This window comes from Bos indicus x Bos taurus, chromosome 8 (genome assembly GCF_003369695.1).
Source record: "Bos indicus x Bos taurus breed Angus x Brahman F1 hybrid chromosome 8, Bos_hybrid_MaternalHap_v2.0, whole genome shotgun sequence".
Taxonomy (NCBI): Eukaryota; Metazoa; Chordata; class Mammalia; order Artiodactyla; family Bovidae; genus Bos; species Bos indicus x Bos taurus.
In genome coordinates, this window is record NC_040083.1 from 27,013,758 (window position 1) to 27,037,882 (window position 24,125).

Here is a 24,125-nt window from a genome sequence, read left to right on the forward strand (position 1 = left end):
TCTCTCCTCTAGGGCCTGCAGAAAGGAATACAAACCCTTCTGACACTTGGACTTTAGCCTGGTGAGACCTGTACCAAACTTGTGACCTGTAGAGGTTTATTACAGCCTGGGCTAGAACTCGGTGTGATATTTTCTTACACAACTGCATGGGAGGCTAGTAAATGGTAGTCTAGCTGTGTGCTTAGGAGAAGCATTAAATGAGTTTGCTAAAGAGCTAGCCAGTCTTTGAAGCATGACTTAATAGAAAAAGTAAACGAGTTATGAACAGATAATTTGCCCAAAATGAAATAAATTCAATGATTTTAAGGCATTTGACAGCACCACAAATCAAAAGTACAACTTTTTTTTTTTAAGTTACAACTTTTCACTTACCAAACTGGCAAAGATCCTTTTTATTTGGTAGTATCTGTTATTGGACTAGATCAGGGAAAACAGAATTCATGTATGGCCGGAAGAAAGGGCAATTTGGCAGTGTATAGCAGAGCTTTTCTTTCTTCTTTTTATTGAAGTGTAGTCAATTTACGATGTTGTGTTAGTTTCTGGTATACAGCAAAGTGATTCAGCGATACATATATACATATTCTTTGTGGTATTTTTCCATTATGGCTCATTACAGAATACTGAACATTCCTGGGCTATACAGTAGGACCTTTTTGTTTATCTGTTTATAGATAGTAGTTTGTATCTGCTAATCCCATACTCCCAGTTTATTTCTCCTTCACTCCCTTTCCTTTTTGGTAACCATTAGTTTGTTTTCCATGTCCGGGGGTCTGTTTCTGTCTTGTAATTAAGTTCATTTTTGTTGTCAGAGTTTTCAAAATGCATATCTTAGATCTAGCAATGTGATATCTAGGAATTATCCTAAGTAAAATATTAAATATATTTAAATTTTCACTCTAGCAACACTTAAAATGGGGAGTGTGAGTAGACAAATATATATTTGAATGTATTTTAATGATTGGGCTTTTTTACAACTTCCAAGTATTCTTTGTGTAATGATTCTTTGTGTAATACATTTTAATGTATATATAGTTTTAACTAGGAATTAACTTTTAGGAATGTAACCAAGGAAATACTTAAACAAGTAGGCAATATATGTTTAACTCATTCGCTCTTCACAACAATCCAAGATTAGTGTTAACATTCTCCTCATTTTTCCAGTTTGAAGAAACAAGCAAGACTGATTAAGTGATTTCCCCAATATCATATGGTTTATAAGTGTCACAATTGGGATTCAAACCAGGCAGTCCAGTTCCAAGGTTCATGCTTTGAAACGCTAATCTCTTCTCCACAGAAAAAGTTTGTAAAAGAGAGGAAGAGCAGGAAGAAGATATCCTCCTTTCTCAAGACTGAATTATATTCCATTGTGTATATGCCCCACACCCTTTGGATCCATTCATCCTCTGATGGGTATTTGAGTTGTCTCCTCATCTCGTCTATTGTAAATAGTGCTGCGATAACCATGGAATGCAAATATGTGGTAGAAATTTTGTTTTCACTTATTTTGGGTACATACACAGAAGTAGAATTGCTGGGTTATATGATACATATATTTTTAGTTTTTTGAGGAAACTCCATCTTGTTTTTCCACAGTGATTGGACCAATTTATATTCCCACCAACCATGTACAAGTGTTCCCTTTTCTCCACATGCTCACCATCACCTGCTGTCTCTCATCCTGATGACAGCCATTCTAACAGGTATAAATTGATTTGCTTGTTGATGATGATGACTAGATGACTAGATGATTTCTAGATGACTAGAAATATCTCTCATGTGCTTGTTGACCATTTTGATAACCCCTTTGGAAAAATGTTCTTCTGCCCATTTTTAAATTAGATTGTTTAAACTTACACAATGTTATGAGTCAAATTTATTCGATTTTTAATAGAGTGGGAGGAAGAATCAGAAAAGACGAAACAACAAATTGATAAGACTCCCAGGGGCAAGGTTTGGCAAAACAAACAAGGTCAGGGAGAATCTGAAAATGGGGAGAATCACCAGAGATGCATGCTTCTTTTAAAAAATTTGCCTGGATATATGGAGTAGGAAACAGTAACCCACTCCAGTATTCTTGGCTGGAAAATCCCCTGGACAGAGGAGGCTGGCGGGCTCCTACAGGGCTACAGTGCATGGGGTCATAAAGAATCGGGACACAACTTAGCGACTAAACAACAACCAGTGTAAAACTCAACCCACCCTACTCACCCAGCATCCTGGTTTCCCCCTCCATGCCTTCTTATCTTCAGTTAACCTTCCCAGGGTTCAGCCTGGCTAGAGTTGGAGGTCAGGCATAACTTTTGGAAGCAGGGTGGTCTCCCTGAGCCTCTGCAGAAAAAGGCTGGAGGTGGCTGTTGCTCCACCCAGACCCTGCCCCTTCTCCTGGTTAGAAAATAAGTCCCTGGTGTCTACTAGGAGAGCAGCGCAGAGTTTTGGAGTAGGGCAAGTTGGGGCCTGCCTGGACTGGCCATTTGAACCGCCCAGACCCGGCATCACCCGGGGCAGGGAGGTGCCAGGAGTGCTGCCATCTGCCCTCACTCCTCTATCCAGAGGCAGGGGTTTACACAATTTCCGAGTGCCTCCCTTCCCCCTTGGGAGTGCATGGGCGGCCGTACACTGCAGAGGGTGGCCTCTCACTCCATGCCATTCCCCCAGAGCATGTTGGGAGAAGGGTAGCTGGCTGGACCAAACTAGTTTCCCATATGACTGTGAAGTAGTGCAATTACAAAAAAAAAAAAAAAATCAGCTGCCGAAAAAAAGGGGGAAAAATTGCCTGGATATAAAATTGAGTATGACACTACTCATACTTAAAATTCTAAATATAGGTAAGTGTATTCACCTCTAAATAGCAATTTCAAAGCAATAACATAAATTACTTTTGAGGAATCTGTAGCGTATACCCCCTACATACATACACACAGGTCAAAGGTTATGGATTAGAATACTTAGTCTTGTTAGACGCATTTTCTACAGTATAATTCTAACAAATGTTTTCTAGGAAACTACATTTCTGGAAAACACAGAATGTTCATTTCTTACTGGATTCATATAAAAGGGGAAATAGAGTAAAACTGAGAGAAGATACCCAGAAGATAATCAGACTCCAAAGTAGAGAGCCAAGATTAAATTTCACTTCTAAAGATAAACAGATGTCATATATTTTGTATTTAAGCTATTAGCATAAAATTAATACAAGGCTATATGGGCTTCCCTCCTAGCTCAGTTGGTAAAGAATCTGCCTGCAATGCAGGAGACCCAGGTTTGATCCCTGGGTCGGGAAGATCCCCTGGAGAAGGAATTGGCAATGCACTCTAGTATTCTTGCCCAGTGAATCCCATGGACAGAGGAGCCTGGCAGGTTGTAGTCCATGGGGTCTCAAGAGTGGAACACAACTTAGCGACTAAACCACATCATACACTATACAACGCATTATAACATATATAGCTTTATAATTTTATAGTTAAAAATGAAAATTTTTGACTAATTAGAATTTAAAACTTCATTGTATTCTTCAGATTTTTTTCAGCCCATTTCCCATATTCTCCATATCACTTAGGAATTTGAAAACTAATCCTGAGAGAATACTATGCTAAAAAATGATGAATCCATACTTGTGCAAAAAATTAAGTAAAAGAAAGATAGGTTTTTCACTTGAAAAATACAAATAACACAAGCAAAATTGCTTTGGCTTTGAATTACACAGATAGCGCCTAAATTCATTTCGTATTTCACATATAGACCTGACCTCTGACAAAGGTTTTAACTAACAAGCACATTCAACACTTCAGCTGTTTATCATGCCTTAAATCTGATCGTTTTGGAGCATCTTCAAATGGACCAGATGAGAAACTACTTAATTAGGATTTTAATTATTTTCTTGCATTCTGATAATATCTGGGATTCACTGAGAAGCAGCTTGTTTCTGCAGTTTCTCAGCTGCTAACACTGTTCCCCAAGGCAGTGTTTGTGGTAAATTCCCGGCTCTGGGGAGCACCAGATAGAAGCTGCATACTGCAGAGCGGGGAGGGGCTACCGCAGGCCTGCCTGAACTTTCGATGCAGCCTGAACTCCATCCTCTCAGTGGGACACAACCGTCTCCTTTCAATAGGAAGAAGTTAGTGTATTTTGGCTTCAAAATCATGCTGTATCTTTGAACTTCTCTGTGTTCCTACAGTGACTGAGTTCTGAGTAATAAAGTGAGAGGTCAGCTGTTGATTCCAGCTTTTAAGCAGACACAGATAAAAGTGCATATGTGCAGTTCACATACTTAAATATCGATATTTTCAGCCCCAAAATTCTTTTTAAAAGATGAGAGAATTAATTTGATTATGAAAATTGACCCCAGTTCAAGATTTAACAGCAAAAAAAAAAAAAAAAAACCTCTATTAGTGTTTAGGAGCATCTCAGAAAACAGAAAGGTGGAGATTTAGATACTTTATTTGTTTGTTATTTCTAAGTGAAATTCGTAACTTGTGTTCACATAATACAAATAGGTTAATTCCTCTGTATCTGTTATGACTTGTGATTTATTTCCAAGACTAGCTATAGTTTTACCCACAAAAAGACATCTTAGTTTAAAGTCCATTTTTAATTCTGTCCAAAATTATTATGGAAACATATCGAGGGTCTCATTTTTATTTCTATGCAGTTCAGCTTGTTCTCAAAGGGCAACTCTGGTAGCAGAATTCTAAAGATGGCCCATCAAGATTCCTGCCTCTGGTTGTTCAATCAAATGTTAACGCAGATAGTATTTTGCAGTTGTAAAATCCTGATCTAATCACATGAACCCTTTAAAGCAAAGTTTGCTCTGACTACTAACAGAAGAGAAAATCACTGTCAAAAACAACGGTTTGACATGCTTCAAAGATGAAGGATCCATGAGGCAAGGACCTTGGTCAATAAGAAAACACTGAAGACTTCAGCCCTGCAATCACAAGGAACTGAATTCTGCCAACAATCTGAATAAGCTTGGAAGCAAATTTTTCCCCTGATACTCCAGATAAGAGCTCAGCATGACTGACTCCTTATGAGACCCTAAACAGAAAACTCTACTGAACATTCTAGGTAAGACTTCTCCCACAGACAGAGCTAATAGATAGATGTTGTTTCGAATTGCTAAATTTGAGGTAAGTTGTTACGAACTCAAAAAATCTAATACAATAGTGCTTCAGTAAGTAGTTCAGCTAGAGAAGGCAATGGCACCCCACTCCAGTACTCTTGCCTGAAAAATCCCATGGACGGAGGAGCCTGGTGGGCTGCAGTTCATGGGGTCACTAAGAGTCAGACACGACTGAGCGACTTCACTTTCACTTTTCACTTTGATGCATTGGAGAAGGAAATGGCAACCCACTCCAGTGTTCTTGCCTGGAGAATCCCAGGGACGGGGGAGCCTGGTGGGCTGCCGTCTATGGGGTCGCACAGAGTCGGACACGACTGAAGCGACTTAGCAGTCAGTTCAGCAGATTGTTCTGCCAATTCTGAAGTTACATAAGGACTCATTTTTCCAGCTGTGACTTATCCCTCTTATCTACTCATCCTTGCTTGGACCTGATAAAAAACTTTTTTTCATCTTTCCTGGTCTACTTGTTAGTGCTCTTGCTGGCAGACAAGAACAGGAAAGATCAAGGACAGAGTGTAAGCTGCAAACTACTAGTGGTATCTACTGACATGGTTTCTGACGGTTCCCAGACTCAGCATTAATTAACACTGAGTCTCAGCTGCAAAGGTTATTAACTTTCCAACTCTTCCAGTCCTTCTCATTAAACCAAGAAGAAAGTCTTTGTTTGGTACCAACATGATTTAACACTGACAAATGTCCCTTTTTAGAGCATGACCCGGGTAGAGAGCCTCCACAGTTACAGTGTCTAGTTAAAGATTAATATCATCTATTTTATTGTATTACATTCTGTTTATATATCTAGGAAGCTATAAGGTTTTCTGGCTCTGGTGGCAATATAACGTTTCCTTTTTAAGAAATTATTTTGTTGAGTCTAAGGTGCATTTTTTTTTTTCACATTTTAATACCTCTGAAATCAGGATGTGTCTTTTGCTGCCTCTAGCTGCCTCCTTGTTCCATGGAGCAAAGCAAAGCAGCTCTAAGGTAGCTACTCACAACCCCTCCCGAACCCTTCTCTCCAGCTCAGCCCATCCAGGTTCCTTGTCCTGTTCTTCTCTACTCCATACACAAAGCTGGGACTCCTTGGATTGAAAACTCAGAAGTCTTGCATTGGACAAGCCTACTGCAAGGAAAAGTGGATTTATTTGGGCTAGTTTCTCAGTGTTAATATTCATCAGCTATGTACACAAATCATAAAGACATTTTTTTTTAACTGAAAATAGTTGGGGCTTCCCAGGTGGCATTAGTGGTAAAGAACATTCCTGCCAATGCAGGAGACATTAAGAGATGCACGTTCGCTCCCTAGGTCTGGAAGATCCCCTGAATGAGAGCATGGCAACCAATTCCAGTATTCTTGCCTGCAATGCAACCAGGTTCAATCCCTGGGTCAGGAAGATACCCTGGAGAAGGGAGTGGTAACTCAATCCATATTCTTGCCTGTGGAATCCCATGGACAGAGGAGCCTGGTGAGCTACAGTCCACAGGGTCGAAAAGAGTTGGACATGACTGAAGGGAGTTAGCTCACACACACACAGGAAATAGTTAGAAAACTCATTCAGGGCTGAGGGGAAATCTAAACGAGCACTTTCAATACATGGAAGATAAAATTTCTAAGATAAGGAATTGTGCAATTTAGTTTGAAAAAACAATATTTTTCTTGGTGGCACAAAAAATAAAGGTGTATCTTGTAATGGATCCTACATTAGATTCAATGAAATATGGTCAATATACTTGAGTTTAAGTAGAAATTATTAAGTTAAAAAAACACAGGTGTATGAAATTATGAAGGCAGGTATATAAATAAGTGAAGTTTGTAAAATATTAGCCTGGCACAAGGACAACTGAGTTCTGGCTCTGACTGCTAGAGGTGGCAGAGCAGCAATGAGCCCTAACCCTAAAATTAAATTTAAAAAAAAGAAAGTCCAGGCTGTAGGCTTCCTTGAAAGTAAAGACATTTCTGACATTCAGTCTCCCATTTCTGGGTAAAGAATCATAGCCTATCCCTATTCTCAGAGTGGTGGTAGGTTTAAGGAGAAGCTCCTGTTTTCTGTGATTGTTTGCTTGGAAAAACAGTAATGACCCACTCCCAGTCCCATGAGCCTTTCATCAAAAGTTCAACTTCTTCTTTATAGCACAAGTAATAAGTAGTGTTTCATTTATGATGAAATGAGTTGTTCCAGTAGCCACTGACATATCTCCAACACTGATCTTTAGTTCCTGAGATTGAAGGCACCACAGAAATCACAAGACCAAACTGAAGCAGCACTCTGAAAATTAGAGGATATGAGGCATAAATTGGAAGCCAGTGCAGAGACGGGAGAAGGCAATGGCACCCCACTCCAGTTCGCTTGCCTGGAAAATCCCATGGATGGAGGAGCCTGGTAGGCTGCAGTCCATGGGGTCGCTAGGAGTCATACATGACTGAGCGACTTCACTTTCACTTTTCACCTTCATGCATTGGAGAAGGAAATCGCAACCCACTCCAGTATTCTTGCCTGGAGAATCCCAGGGATGGGGGAGCCTGGTGGGCTGCCGTCTATGGGGTCGCACAGAGTCAGACACGACTGAAGCGACTTAGCAGTAGCAGCAGCAGCAGCAGCAGCAGAAATGACCTTTTGAGTGAATGTTTTCTTTTCATCTCTGTATCCATTTCCTCCAATCTGTATCTACTTCCAAGAGTGGTGCTCTGAGTCATATCAGACAGCAGTGCTCTTGAGAAAAGCAAGATCAACTGCATTCTCCTGAAGGACTGCTCTGGGCAGAGAAAAGGCTTGGATGTGTTTCTTCCTAATGTTAATAGATTTCTATATGGAAAAGCAAGGTTGGAAAACCAACGTAGAGTTCCATCAGCAAAGCAGAATCACCATGAGCACTGTGGACTGAAAAATTTATTACAGGGATTAGACTTTACACAATTGTGGAAGCTGGAGAATCTATGAAGGGTGTTGCTTCTGCATCTACCTGAAGTCACTATGGAGCAGTAGGATTAGCAGGAAGAAGGAGATACTGGATGTGACAAAGGAGAGAAAGAAACTGGACCGTGGGAGGGCAGGTTAGAACTAGCCAATCAGCAATAACGTGCACAAGCTGCAGTGTTCCTGTTGCCACCAAACGTTAGAACAGAATGACCACGCCCTCACCTGTGCCTTCCAAATGTTGTGCAGAACACTCTTGGCACAACCTTTAACCCAGTACCATGTAGGCAAAGAGATTCCAGGAAAAATAGTTCCAAACTTGCTAAATTGACAAGACAGAAAACCACTCCAGGAAGGTATAGAATCCAGCTGCTGTCAAAGATCATAGAGCAGGGGTAAGCCTAGACAAGGCCTCCAGGAAATCTAGCTTTATCTAGCCTTATCTTTCACTTACAACACACACACACACACACGCAAATCCTATTACTGATTGACTTTCAACATTTATGCCTAAACGCTAGAATGAGATGTTGTATAAGACCTTCAATCAAGTTCCCAGGACTGAGCCCTGAGCTAAATGGTAGAACAGTCTAGCAGTACTGAGGTACTGGAAAACATCCAGCCCTTCCTACATGTGTTATACTCTACTCATAGCAAAACAACCCTCCTGAGTTGGCTGCATACAGAACAGATGATGGCAGGATAAAAGAGCTGAAACTGGGTTTTTAAAAAATGGCAAGAGGAGGATGAGCAGAAGGAACAATTTAAGGAAACACTTTAAAAAATGAAGAATTTCAAAAGGAGCTAGGAGAAACCCTATAGAAAATTTCATCATCCACCCACACAGATTTGTCCAGATGGAAAGCACCTGAAAATCTATGGTATTCTTTGTAATGTATTATGAAATGCTGATATATTTAATTTCATATGAACTAAGGACAATTTTCCTGGGAGAAAAACGTATTGTGTGTGTGCAGTATGAAGTGCCAAACACAAACACACATGTTCTCAAACTTGCTCAGATGGAAAGCACCTGTAAAGTTGTGGTATTCTCTTTGGAATAGCATAAATATTGATAGATTTTTAACAGCATGTGAACTGAGAACAGCTTTGCCTAGGACAGCAAGAGATTCACAGACATGGAAAACAAACTATGGTTTCCAAAGGGGAAAGTGGGGAAAGAGTAAGCTAGGAGTTTGGGATTAACATATACATCCTAGTATGTATAAACTAGATAACCAGCCAGGACCTACTGTATAGCACAGAGAACCTTGCTAAGCCTAGCTTCCTCATCTGTAAAATGGGGATGATTACAAGGTCTACTTCATAAGGTGTAAGTATGAGATGAATTAATCCAAATGAAGTAATGATTGCAGCACTGGCAATGATAAGTATACAATAATTGAAAAGCATTATTATTATTACCATTCTTATTTCCCTGAGATAATTTACCAAGGTCACACCTCTGCTGCTGCTGCTGCTAAGTCACTTCAGTCGTGTCCGACTCTGTGTGACCCCATAGACAGCAGCCCACCAGGCTCCCCCATCCCTGGGATTCTCCAGGCAAGAACACTGGAGTGGGTTGCCATTTCCTTCTCCAGTGCAGAAAAGTGAAAGTGAAGTCGTTCAGTCGTGTCTGACTCTTAGCGACCCCATGGACTGCAGCCCACCAGGCTCCTCCATCCATGGGATTCTCCAGGCAAGAGTACTGGAGTGGGTTACCATTGCCTTCTCTAATAAATAGGAAACATGGAATTTGAGCCAAGCATTTAACAAGGTTGGGCTTCCCAGGTGGCTCAATGGTAAAGAATTCACCTGTCAATGTAGGAGATACAGGTTCTGTCCCTGGGTCAGGAACATCCCCTGGAGGAGGAAGTGGCAACCCACTCCAGTATTCTTGCCTGGAGAATTCCACCGACAGAGGAAACTGGCAGGCTACAGTCCATGGGGTTGCAAAGAGTCGGACACGACTGAGCAACTGAGTACGAGTGGGCCCGCACACACACACATTTAACAGGGTTATCACAGGACGGTTAAAAAAGAAGGTCATTTTAATTTTTTTCTTTGTGCTGGTAGTAGACATGTAGTACTTCTGCAATCAGAAAATAATAACATTTATAGATGTTATATAAAAATTGAAGAATTAAAAATTAAAATGTAAAGCCTGTCAAATATGACATCGCAGATCGTTTATCTGATTGTCACCTCATTGCATTTCCCTTCAGCCTGATAATAACTAGCTTTTCTATAGTGGTTTTAAAATGTGCAAAGTACTCTCAAAAACATTATCTCATTTAATCTTCAAATGAATATTTGGGCTTATATTATGACTGCAATTATGATGCCTATTTCATAGATCAATTAAGTCTATAGAAATTCAAGGTCACTGTGTTTTCCCTCCAAGTATATTCTGATTTCTGCTTAACCACTGGTTATGTATCCCTGCATCCGCTGGGCCTCTGCCAGGTATCTGCTGCTGGTCTGACCAATCCATCTCTTCCTAGACCAGATACTTGATTTCTCTGCCAAGACAAGATATTCCCAGGCCTCTTTCCTATCTCAAGTTTGCATCCCTGTGACTACATGGCCCTGGCTCAGATGCATAGATTGTTTTTGGATGTGTCAAATACAGAAATTTCTTTTAGTTAAACATTGTTCTTCTCTGAGAAAACATTAACTAGTCTTTGGGGATCAGTCATGATGTACAATATACTTGGAGCCAAATTAGAAAATATTTTGCAAAAATGTGAACACTAAACACATATAAGACAATATTATTATGATGTGGTATGTAAATATCTCCTCACTGTGTAGCCATGCAGAGAGGGAGGAGGTTAAACAGGCACTTCATGCCCCAGTGAAACTTTTATGGAAGGAATATTAATATATTTTCATGCTATAAAAAAAGCATTAATACTCTCTGATCCAGCAGTTCTACTCCTAGGAATTATATCCTTTAGATTTATAATAAATCAGATAAACAAAGGTTTAGGTGCAAAGATGTTCATCAATGTTATTTATAACACTAAAAATGAGAAGCAACTTATATACAACACAAAATGCTATTAAATAAAGTATGGCACATTCATGTGATGAAAGTCATGTTATCAGAGACAATTTAAAAACATAAGAACTTCTCATCATTTATTATTAAGTGAAAAAGTTTACAAAACAACATTTGTAATGTGTTCCCAATTTTATTTTGTTTCTATGAGCATAGAAAATAGATTGGAAGAATACAGACTAAAAGGTTAACTCTGGGTAAACTTAAATGATGCTATTATCATGAGTAATTTAAATTACTTGTGTTTTTTTTTTAAATCATTTTTTACAATAAATGTTATTTGGTAATCGGGAAAGATAATTCATAAAAAATAGAACAAAGATAAAAAATGACGTTATCTAGTTTGTACCCCAGGACTACTTTTAAATGAAAGATTTCCTTAGAGAATACTTCTCACGTTCAGAGGGAAATTTTCACTGTCATGACAGCCTGTAGCCTTAGCAACATTTCACTGGATGCATACAACCATCCAAAATGCGAGGAGAAAAATAAGGGCTACAGATCTCATATTTCAATTTTATTTTTTCATTTTGGATCTGCACGTTTATACGATCATGACTTTTACCTGAGTTTTAAAAGATATGGAAATTACTAATCAGTCTGGCTGGCCAAGTGTGGTTTTTTGGTTTGTTTGTTTTTTTTTTTTTTGGTCACCTGTTGCTCTGTATTCCTCAGCAATTATTACTAATGTTACACAGACTGCCAGACTGCCAAGGGCCTGTGGAAGAAAAATATTACTGCAGAGTTTTGGAAAAATTACCTCTTTGTAATGTATTAATTTCAGTTTTCTTATTTCTTGCTATAAATTAAGTTAAATGTAATACCTATTTACCTCCATACCTATTTTGTCTTTGTAACTTTCCAGATGTTCTCCCCAGCCATTGAATATTTGTGTTCTTTATAAATTATCCACGAATAGAATCATCTTCCAAATATAATTTAAATGTATCCTCATCCATCCACTTGTGTTATTCTTCTCATCTTTCTTATGTATCATCTGCTAATTTATCTTCTAGCTCATTAATAATGTTGTTAAACAAGACTAACCTTTGCACCAACCACACCTTTAGACAACTCCCTATTTCCAATACATTGTCATTTATCATCGCTGATATTCACATTCTTGGAGCCAGATTTTAATGCTTGTGACAGTACTCTTATGCCAGTCTACTTGAATTCATTTCATAAGTAATTCCATGAGACAGTATATAAAGGAATTTACAGTAGTAACAGTTTTATATAATTTTCACTGGATTTAATTTTCCATTGATTTTGTCATTTTACCCAAGATGGTTTATTTAAATGATTCTGACACTGGCATGTCTAAAGCCAAATGCAATATTTTCCTCCCCAAACCTCTGAGCCCTCCTCATTTTGAGTTCCTTTTTTTTGTCACCACCAGTCAGCTAATTGTCTAAGACATTATCTTTGATCCTTCTGCTTTTTGGCTCCTGTCCTGTCAGTCAGAGTATCTAATCCTCCTGCGAGTACCCTCATATTGAGATTGTGCTAATGCTGGTCTCTGTACAGTGCCCTGCCTCTCTTTCCTCACCAGCAATGTTAGAAAAATTCCTCAAGGGTCTTTACTGATTTATTCTGATAAACCTGCCCAAATCACCCATCTATTTTGTTCTGCTGCTTTTGCACCCATCTCTAATTTCTACAGATATAATCACTTCCTCTGTGTGTTTCCCAGGCTCCAGATATTGTTATATAAATTCATAAAGCAAAATGGAATAAATATGCAAAATTTAAAATGACAGAAAATAACCAAATCATCTATATTTGACTTTGTTTTCCATCAAAACACTTCAAGCAACACAAAAGAAGTGATGCTGTGAAGATCTGACTCAGGACCATTGGCCTTTTCCATTCTACTTCTTGCTTCGACTTCATGCTAGGGGTAATGGATGAAAATCACAATTCTGGGAAGAATGGCTCTGGCCCCTTTAATTTTCCTATATTCCTTATATACCAGATAATGTAAGCTGTGAGTTCAAAGGCCTTCCCTCCTGTGTGGCTGAAGTAACATTCTGATTAAACAGATCAATTAGGAAGAGGGTTTATTTTTTAACTGACCCCTAAATCTGTGCCCCACACTGTACTACAAATATTAGAGAAGTATTTTTCAAGTTGTGGGTTAAGACCCATAAGGAAATCAATTTAGGGTCATAAAATCCATTTGGTGGGTCACAATTAGCATGTATTTTTAAAGAAAATGAAATAGGATGAAATACAAAACATCAGAGTGCATTATATATGTACATATTGGATCCCAAAGTACAATGTATTTTTTTCTGTGGGTTGCAGTAAAAAAAAAATTTGAATAATACTGTGTGGGGCATACAAAAGAATACATGTGTTTTCCTGCTTCTAATACGTTTGAAACTTGTATAGATGAAACAGAATAATTTTATGACCATATCTAATTCAGTTTTATATTATGTGTTTTACAGATGGAGGTGGGTTTGGATCATTAGGCAGCTTTGACAGGTGGCTGGTTTACCATGGCTGGTGCCACTAAAAATGATAGAAGTTGGATGCTGTGTAGGTGGAAAACTTTATCAACCAACCATCAGTTCAACCAATGTTTTAATGGGCAGATAAGACATTTACAGAAAGACTCCAAAACAAGATTTGCTAAAATTGATTATATGAGTGACTTTTTATATATGTACTATAATAAAACATAACCACTCCACCACCCCCGCACCAATTGTCCAGCTCACTCCTGCTCTCAATCTCAGCTTAGACCTCCTTTCTCTCCTCTGATGGTGCCCCTGTGATTTCCCATTGTGTGATGTCATGCTTAGCACCAGGTTTGCTTTTCCATGACCCCTACTTAATTGTTAACTCCATGATGACAGAAATTGAACCCATCTTGTTCTCTTTTTCCATCTCTGAGTCTAGCAGAGTCAGATACTCCATGTCTAGCACTCCATAAATACCAACTGAACATATAATATGCAAAGTGACTCTAGGTTATTATTTGAGAATTTTAATTCTTCTGCATTTAAAAGTATTTACTTTTAGGCAGTTAAGAGTTAGGTAATGAAGAAGGATTTTTCATCCCTTGCAGGTCTGTATTATCTGAAAAATGTCTAGAAATAGGAAATAATTTATAATTAAAAACTAATATTTTTATTTTGATTTTTTTTAATTTTATTTTATTTAACTTTACAATATAGTATGGTTTTGCCATATATCAAAATGAATCTGCCACAGGTATACACGTGTTCCCCATCCTGAACCCTCCTCCCTCCTCCCTCCCAATACCATCCCTCTGGGTCGTCCCAGTGCACCAGCCCCAAGCATCCAGTATCGTGCATCGAACCTGGACTGGCGACTCGTTTCATATATGATATACATGTTTCAATGCCATTCTCCCAAATCATCCCACCCTCTCCCTCTCCCACATTGAATGATAATTGCTTTACAGTGTTGTGTTGGTTTCTGCCATACATTAACATAAATCAGCCATAGGTCCGCTCCCTCTTGAACTTCCCTCCCACCACCCATCCCATCCCACCCCTCTAGGTTGTCACAGAGCAGCAGGTTGAGCTCCCTGCATCACACAGCAAATTCCCATTACCTATCTATTTTACATATGGTAATGTTTATGTTTCCATGCTATTCTCTGAATTTGTCCCACCCTCTTCTTTTCCTACTGCGTCCACAAATCTGTTCTCTATGTGAGCATCTCTACTGCTGCCCTACAATTAGGTTCATTGGTACCATTTTTTAGATCCCATATATATGTGTTAATATATGATATTTGTTTTTCTCTTTCTGACTAAGTTTACTCTGTATGACCCCATGGACTGTAGCCCACCAGGCTCCTCCATCCATGGGATTTTCCAGGCAAGAGTACTGAGTGGGCTGCCATTTCCTTCTCCAGGGGATCTTCCCAACCCAGGGATCAAACCCGAGTCTCCTGCATTGCAGACAGACGCTTTACCATCTGAGCCACCAGGGAAGCCCAAAAACAACAATAGTTTTCCTTTATTTTAAATAAAACTGGACTGGACTGGGGAATAAAAGAGAGTTTGATGGAAACCCAGCCAATGGGAATGTCTCTTTCCTTTTGAAAGGCTGTCTTTGGACAGCCCATTGTCTTAGGCCTACCTCCTTCCTCCTAAGCATCTCTTCCTTCTTGCAATGGATGTTTGGAATTATTGACATTAAAATTACATTAAAAAATTTCTCAACCTGAGAAGTATGATAATCTTATGTCAAAATTATTTATTTATCTATTCCTCACATATGAAAGGGATATGTATGTGTCAGCTGGGTAGACAATATTAATGGTGAGATTTAAATTACCATACAATTCTGAAAAAATAGATTAAAATTAATCAAAATGAACCATTTAGTGAAATAATAATAATGAAAGTAAGATCAAGTATCTATTTCCTATTTTACAATAGTAAAAATACAGTAGATTTCTTTTAAATCTATTTTGGGGTTAAAAATAGATTTATATTTGTTTAATATATCTGTTTTTGAGAAACAGATATAAACTCTGCAGGAAAATGTCTATAAGGACATTCACAGTCAGTTCTGACTGCAATTTTAGAGATGGTCCCCAAACCAGTCATGGATGCCAGAATAAGGACCTCTGCTTTCCAATTTACATGGTGGTGTTTACACATAATCTCACGTGATCCGTATAAACTTCCTGTGGTTAGGTCAGTTATCTCCATTACTAATGGGGAAACCAGGCATTCCAATCACTGATTTAAAATGATTTCTCCCCGACTCAGCCCCACATCATACAGCTGATAGCAGAACAAAACTAGATTATAGATTTGTATTATACTTTCATACTTTGCGCCTTAAGATATTTTATTCAAACTCACATAAATAAAACATTTACAAAACTCCTTTAATAGTCGTATTTTGCAGGAATTTCATATGTATGTTTCCCTGATGTGAAAACAACAAGGTGGTCATAGTTCACCTTCATCACACATTACCTTCTTGAGACTGACCGTGTGCACAATGCCTGCTCTCAAGCCCCTGCCAGCTTGGCAAGCCAGAGCAGGAGAGAAAGCTGCAGGTCCACCGCATGGCAGGCTAGCATCCTCTCTCCAGGCCAACAGGCCATTCTGCTAATGGGCTTTTGTATTTTGTAATTAAATAAAGGAGCCATGTAATGCATGCCTATCTCTTCACTTGATGGAATACTGGTCTCTTGACCTACTTAAGGTATGTCTGTCATAAATAAGTTGCTGATGTATTTTAAGCGCTTGTAGATTTTTTTGTGGGTGGTTGGGTGGGGAGGGAGAGTTTGTTTTCCTTTTAGGGAAAGCTAAGAAATTTGAGGAAAATATGTTAAGTAATAGTTTTGATTTTCTAAAATAAAATAGCATGTGTAATGCTTTGGTCTCTCTTGATTTCTGCTTTGACAGTTCCTCATGCAAACACCAATATCGCCGCATCATGATGACTGATGACCATTTGTGGAGTAAACAGAAAACAGTGTCCCAGGACATACCACCTCTGTCTCTGGAGCCAGTTGCCACATTGCAAACATGACAACAAATGAATTGATGATAGCATCTGCTTAATCTGGCTTTTGTCCACATGTCAAGACTGTAAAGTCACTAATTGAGGCTTTTTTATTTGCTCTGGTCTAGTTTCTTCATTTCCTACTCTCCAAACTGAGTTTAATTCAATCAACATTGACTGAAAAACTGTCAGTTTTAATGGTGCTACACTTTTTTGATCTTTGATGTTTAACAAACATGCAAACCAAATGTTGTCTTAATCAAAAATAGATTTCTTGGTATCACATTAATATACCAATGTCTGATATTGTGTCTGATATTTCTTAAAAATTAAGAACTTGCACTTGATAGGATTGCTTAAAGTATCTAAAAAGTGCTTAATAAATATTAGCTGATATTCCTGAGATACTTTTTTATGCTAATGGGCAAAGTCAATAAAGTAATAAAATTATGGATTTATACTGACTCCCGTCCCCATTTAATTTATGAAATAACTAGTTAAGCTAATATTCAATTTGAATTAAAAATAATTTTTAATCCTACAGAGAAATGACAAATAATTCAGTAAGAATTTATTCTCATCTTTTCACCAGTAAATTGAGTGAAAATTAGGTTTACTACTAAGGGAACTAGGTAGTATATCTACACTAGAAGAAGAAAAATTAATGACCTATTAAAAATTTAGCAAGCATCTTTATTAACTTAGGGTATTCTATAGACAAGACAAAATAAAAATAACTTAGTCTGTCCTCTAATACTAATTTATGCCAAACAGACTTCCAAATTAATTCTATTTATGCTTTGCATAGTTTTTTAAGTGGCAGTGTTTGCACCTCTTTTAATGTCATCTACATCAAATTGGATATATTACAAAGGAGCAGAATATGCCTTTTTGGCACAAGAATTATTTTAGGCTGATTCTTTTTAAGAAACATCAGACACAAGAGAAGCTCTGAAAACGGAGTGGAAGTCACCCCTTTGTAAGAGACATTGATAAAGGAAATCTCCATTTGTAGGGGCATTTCTCTCCCTGGACCAGGAATAGGGGGATGACTAAATCTCTAGAAACTCTTATCCACGGAGAAGGCAGAGTCTTAAGTCTGTTTAACAACTGGACCCTGGTTGACTGTGGTTTGCCTGATAATCTCCCATACCTGGCTCCCCACAACCCAACATGTTTCTTTTTTCTTTAGCTGGAGACAATATTAAATATGTTGGTTGGGCCATTTGGGGGAGTTGCTCAGCCTCCTTGGGATCTGCCATATATATAGGAGGTATACATGTTAAACTTCAGTTTGTTTTTCCTCCTGTTAATCTTTCACTAGAGGGAGGGTCTCAGCCAAGAACCTAGAAGGGCAGAGGGAAAAGTATTTTTCCTCCCCTACCAACTCATTTTTCTACGAGTTGATATCTAAATAAATAAATATCATCTATCAGTTGATATCTAAAAATAATTTAAAATACAGTTTACATCTCCTGGCTTCCCAGGTGGCACAGTAGTAAAGAATCTGCCTCCCAAACAGGAGACCCAGTTTCAATCCCTGGGTCAGGAAAATGCCTTGGAATAGGAAATGACAACCCACTCCAGTCTGGAAAATCCCATAGACAGAGGAGCCTGGCAGGCAAGTCCATGGGGTCTCAAAGAGTCAGACATGATGGAGTGACTAAGCACACACACCCTCTTACATCACCTGAAACTAATAAATCAACTATACTTCAATAAAAATAAATGATATACGGCAACCCACTCCAGTGTTCTTGCCTAGAGAATCCCATGGACAGAGGAGCCTGATGAGCTACAGTCCACGGGGTCACAAAGAGTTGGACATGACTTAGCAACTAAACAACAACAGTTCAATCATAATCAATACATGACTATAAGCTCTTATTTTTTAATATATGTTCCTCAAGATGAAGCATAAGGTCTTTTCCAGGCCCATGAACACTACAGAACGCAGTACTCCAGCACACACTGGGTGTTCAACAAAAATTTGTGTATAAAGCAATCCATTCTATAGGTACACCGCTCTCTATAGAGTTAGAGCCCCTAAGTGTGCATCCAACATTGCCCTCTAGTGGTTAGCATGCCTCGGTGAGTCTTGGTTCTATTGGTTTCACCTGAGATTCCTGTTAAGCCATTCTTTCCTAAGAATTGTATTCCATAGACAGCTGAGAGCTTTTTTGGCAAGGCAACAGTCTTCTCAGATTGTAACAGAAACCTAAATAAAGTAGGTAGGATGTGATTTGAAGGCGCAAATTGGTTACATATTTGTAATAGTCTCCTGTTTTAATATGCACTTTGACAGTAATCCCATATTTCATGTAAAGACTAATCGGATTGAAATGATGTGGTTCAAAGGAGTTTCTTGAGGCACCGTGGTAAGGAGGCTTATAGTGTCTACCAGAACTATCAAAATCTACTGTATATTTTAACAGTGCCTTTACTTACATAGCTTGCAAATGAACATCGCAGTGTTAGAGCAGCTCCATATAGAGCCATCTTCACTTTCTCTCTGTTCTTAGTGTATAAGGGAGAAGAACCATCATCTTTCCACTATATTCTCACTCATAACCAGTAATTAGCATGACTCGTGTGTGAACACTTCTTACAATTCCCAGGAAAAGAATGACAAGGAGTTTGTTACTGGGTCAGAGGACAAGGGCTGAGCTGAATGGGTGGCCAGCCACAACCCTAAAAAAAAAAAACAAAAAACAGAGAAATGTGATTCCTGCCCATGACATCCCCAGGCATTTCCCTCCCTTTTTCACATCGTCTGTTCCCCATGGCACACAAATCTACGTGAGACAGCACAGCCAAATTTATCTCAGTGGATCCTGTTCACTGCTTGCATGGTAGACTGGACGGAATGCCTTCAGCTTAGCATTTGCTTCGTGAAGAGTCGGAATGAAACCAAAGTTATTCTCTACCCAAAAATGAAAAGGTGAAAGAAAGGGCAAAAGCACAGTATTGTCATTAATAAAACTAAGAGTGCTTGCACATGTACAGGGTACAATACCATTAACAACGCTGGCAAGAATTTGGCATGGAGATATGTCCCTGGCAACTATTTTGTGCCCTCCAGCTGCACCAGGCATAACTCAGGAGAATCTAATTTGCATTACTCAGCATTAGACCTGGAAACACCTAGCTCATCCATCAATGGTCCAGACACCAGCAGCATTTGAGGTGTAATTTGAAGTTGATGAACATTTGCTGTCTGGGACTGTAAGTCTATTTTCTCTTTACACAAAAAAATCTGCACCTGTCTATTGCAGTCAGGGCCATGTGTGGGTAAAACTCTAAACTAGTTTGTTCATAATCTAGACTTCTAGAGCAATAATGCCCTCCCGGTCACTCCTTGCTCCCCTCGATGGGCAGCTCCCTGGCTCCCCTGGGCTCCTGATGGACCCTACATGTTCATGCTTTGCTTTGTGCTTGACACGTTTTCACTTCCCTGCCTCATTCATTCCCCCACGTGCCCTGTTCCATTCTCTAACACACTCCCATCAAGACACATTTTCTGATTTTCAAGGACCTTTTCATCTTCAGGCGATAAATAATGGTGGATGAGCTAATCAAATTAAATATTCAATTATTACTTACATAATTTCTACAGGCTGCATAATTCTCTAGCTCAGGCAAGAGGTTCACAGCTGCACAAGACTCAAAAAGGGTAAATGTCAAAAATGAAAATTTCAAATAAAATCTCATGGAGGAGATAATTTTCAGCAAATAAACATTTTAGATCTCTGCTTAAGCATGGTGCATGGGTAACTGTAGGAGAGCTGAGACCACTTACAACAAAGATTCAACAAAAGGTTCTCTTTGAACCTTGGTTAAAATGTAAGGCATATCAAAATACAAAGCAAAATCTAAACATGAGATGTTAAATGATAACAACCATTGGAGAGAAGGTGGAAAAATTTGATCTCATATGCGCGTACATGCTAAGACGCTTCAGTCATGTCCAACTCTGTAAACTTATGGACTGTATCCTGCCACGCTCCTCTGTCCATGGGATTCTCCAGGCAAGAATATTGGAGTGAGTTGCCATGCCCTTCTCCAGGGGATCTTCCCTGACCCAGGGATCAAACCCTCATCTCTTACATCTCCTACATTAGTAGGCAGACTCTTGACTACTAGAGCAACTGGGTAGCCCTTGATCTCATATACCAGGGTATAAACAGATAAAACTATTTTAGTTGGCAAAATCTACTAAAGCAAAACATTATAAATCTAGCAATTGCACTCTCAAGTAGATACACAAATACCAATCTGGGTTCACCCAAAGATACATACTAGAATGTTCAGAACAGCACTAATTGTAATATCCAAAAAACTGAAACTGCCTACATGCCCATCAACAGTAGAAGGGATAGTGTTTTATATCTTCAAAGTGAAATTCTATACAGCAATTAGAATGAATGACCTAAAACTACACACAGTAATTTGGGTGTATCTCAAAAACAATGTCGAAAGAAATAGAGAATACCTCTGTAATTCTATTTATACAGAAGTACAAATACAGGTAAGACTAAATTATGCTGTTAAAAGGCAGTATAGTGAGTGAGAGGGAATACAAGAGAGCACAAGAGGGGCTTTGTGGTGTTGCTTCTATTCTGCTTCTTGAGTATGTTCCTTCTGTGAAAATGTACCAAGTGATATATTTAGAATAATATATACCTTTCTCTGAATACTTTGCCTTTCAACTAACAGTCTTAAAAATATAAGCAATACTATGCATATTGAGTCCTCTAAAAGATTAGGAATGTTACCTAAAATAATGTTGCATTTAATTCCACTATGAGTCTGTAAACTTTTCTAAAATCATCTTTCAATTTATGAACAATAATTAACCTACTAATCAGTTTTCCCAAGATATTTTAATTTTACATATTTTGTTCTTGGTAATGGATGTTTTAATTTAGGGATCTACAAAATACATGCATGTGTGTTTGGCACTCAGTCATGTCCAACTTTTTGTGACCACATGGACTGTAGCCCCATGAGATTCTCCAGAAAGAATAGTGGAGTGGATTGTCATGCCCTCCTCCAGGGGATCTTCCCAACTGAGAGACTGAACCCACATCTCCTGAGTCTCCTGCATTGCAGGAGAATTCTTTACCCACTGAGACACCTGGGAAGTGCCTAGAAAACATAGTCCCTGTAATTATTATTTTTATATTCCAGTGAAGATTATGAATATTAGTGATCATATAAATCTAGCAAACTAAACTATTTTTCTGGAATATTTTCAAGTCAATGCCCATGTGTAGTATATGTTTGTTTTTACAAAACAAAATTATTCACTTACCTTTCTTTTTCTTACCTTATTCTATATTATGATGATCTAAACAAAGAAAGAATACAAAATGACAAAGAAATGTTTTAAGAAAAAAGTAAAAAATGTTCCCAGGTCAATGCTACAACAATTAAAGTGGTGACATAAAGCATCTTGTCAAAACAATTAACAGTTAATCATGCCTGGTGATCTGTGAGTTGTCAATGGGAGTTTTAAATAAAATGATGAATAAAAATGACAGATGAAAACCAAAACCAGTTGCTGCAGGTGCTAAAAACCGGACTGGATGCGATCCTCACACCTGATCAGGTTGAACTTCCTCCAGTCAAATTAACCCACTACCTTATCACTTCACTCTCTTTAATTGCTTAAGTCATGCTCTTTTGCTCAGAAATAAATGCAATTGCAGCTAAAGAATACAATATTTTGGTACTTACTTCTACATTTATTGCCAAAGAAAAATGCTTTTTTCTTTTTTCACGAGCAAGTTGAAGAAAGGCTATTCTCTGACCATTGGCATTACCTCTACTTGACTGACATCACCCTATGCAGCCACTCCTTAGAGCACAGCTTCTCAAACTTGAATCTACCATTCACTTGCATGCATGCTCAGCTGCTCAGTCATGTCTCACTCTCTATGACCCCATGGACTGTAGCCTGCCAGGCCCCTCTGTCCATGGAATTTTCCAGGCAAAAATACTGGAGTGGAGTGGGTTGCCATTTCCTACTGCAGGGATCTTCCTGACCCAGGGATTAAATCTGCATCTCCTCATTGGCAGGCGGATTCTTTACCACTGCATCACTCTTACATGTTCACCATTTGCTTAGAGATTGTTAGAAGGCAGACTCCAACTTAGGAGCTCCACTTAAGTAGGGCCCCCCAATTCTGCATTTCCAGTGCAAGGCCTTGGAAAACTTGAAGGAATCACTCTGATCTAGGTTATTATTCATAATTCATAGTCAGAATTTAGAAAAGTAGGATAATAGTCCAAAGAAGAAATCACAAACAAAAGGATTTTGACGTTGAATGGTTTTCAGGTCAGATGGCCATACAGGGTAAATGGTAGGATGTTTTATTTATTTTTTTATTTTATTTTATTTTTTAACTTTACAATATTGTATTGGTTTTGCCATACATCAACATGAATCCACCACGGGTGTACACGTGTTCCCCATCCCGAACCCCCCTCCCTCCTCCCTCCCCGTACCATCCCTCTGGGTCATCCCAGTGCACCAGCCCCAAGCATCCAGTATCGTGCATCGAACCTGGACTGGCGACTCATTTCATATATGGTATTATACATGTTTCAATGCCATTTCCCCAAATCATCCCACCCTCTCCCTCTCCCACAGAGTCCAAAAGACTGTTCTATACATCTGTGTCTCTTTTGCTGTCTCGCATACAGGGTTATTGTTACCATCTTTCTAAATTCCATATATATGCATTAGTATACTGTATTGGTGTTTTTCTTTCTGGCTTACTTCACTCTGTATAATCGGCTCCAGTTTCATCCACCTCATTAGAACTGATTCAAATGTATTCTTTTTAATGGCTGAGTAATACTCTATTGTGTATATGTACCACAGCTTTCTTACCCATTCATCTGCTGAGGGACATCTAGGTTGCTTCCATGTCCTGGCTATTATAAACAGTGCTGCAATGTACATTGGGGTACATGTGTTTCTTTCAATTCCGGTTTCCTTAGTGTGTGTGCCCAGCAGTGGGATTGCTGGATCATAAGGCAGTTCTATTTCCAGTTTTTTAAGGAATCTCCACACTCCTCTCCATAGTGGCTGTACTAGTTTGCATTCCCACCAACAGTGTAAGAGGGTTCCCTTTTCTCCACACCCTCTCCAGCATTTATTGCTTGTAGACTTTTGGATCTCAGCCATTCTGACTGGCATGAAATGGTACCTCATAGTGGTTTTGATTTGCATTTCTCTGATAGGATGTTTTAATTATTAGAGGAACTCCTGGCCAAACCAAATCAAATCACAATGCTGGGAGAGACTTTCTGAACAAACATGTTCCCAGTTACACAAGAACATTTAAAAGGGTTTGTGCATGTTGTGCTTCATTTTGAACTCAGAGATTAAAGCATAGATAGAGAAGCTAAAAGATATATAGGACTTTTATAATGAAGAAGATTTAATGCAACTGTATCCCAGACTAAATCAATAACTGGTAACCTAACTGAGCTAGATATTGAGAGAACA

General features: G+C 38.7%; 1 long non-coding RNA gene across 1 annotated transcript; it reads left to right on the forward strand.

The window, feature by feature from the left end:
- The first annotated feature begins 1,055 nt into the window (after positions 1-1,055).
- LOC113897016 lies at positions 1,056-17,026 on the forward strand. The gene is made up of 3 exons (XR_003512214.1): positions 1,056-1,700; positions 4,822-5,064; positions 16,507-17,026. It is a non-coding gene; the product is annotated as an uncharacterized LOC113897016 (long non-coding RNA).
- Positions 17,027-24,125: the final 7,099 nt, after the last annotated feature.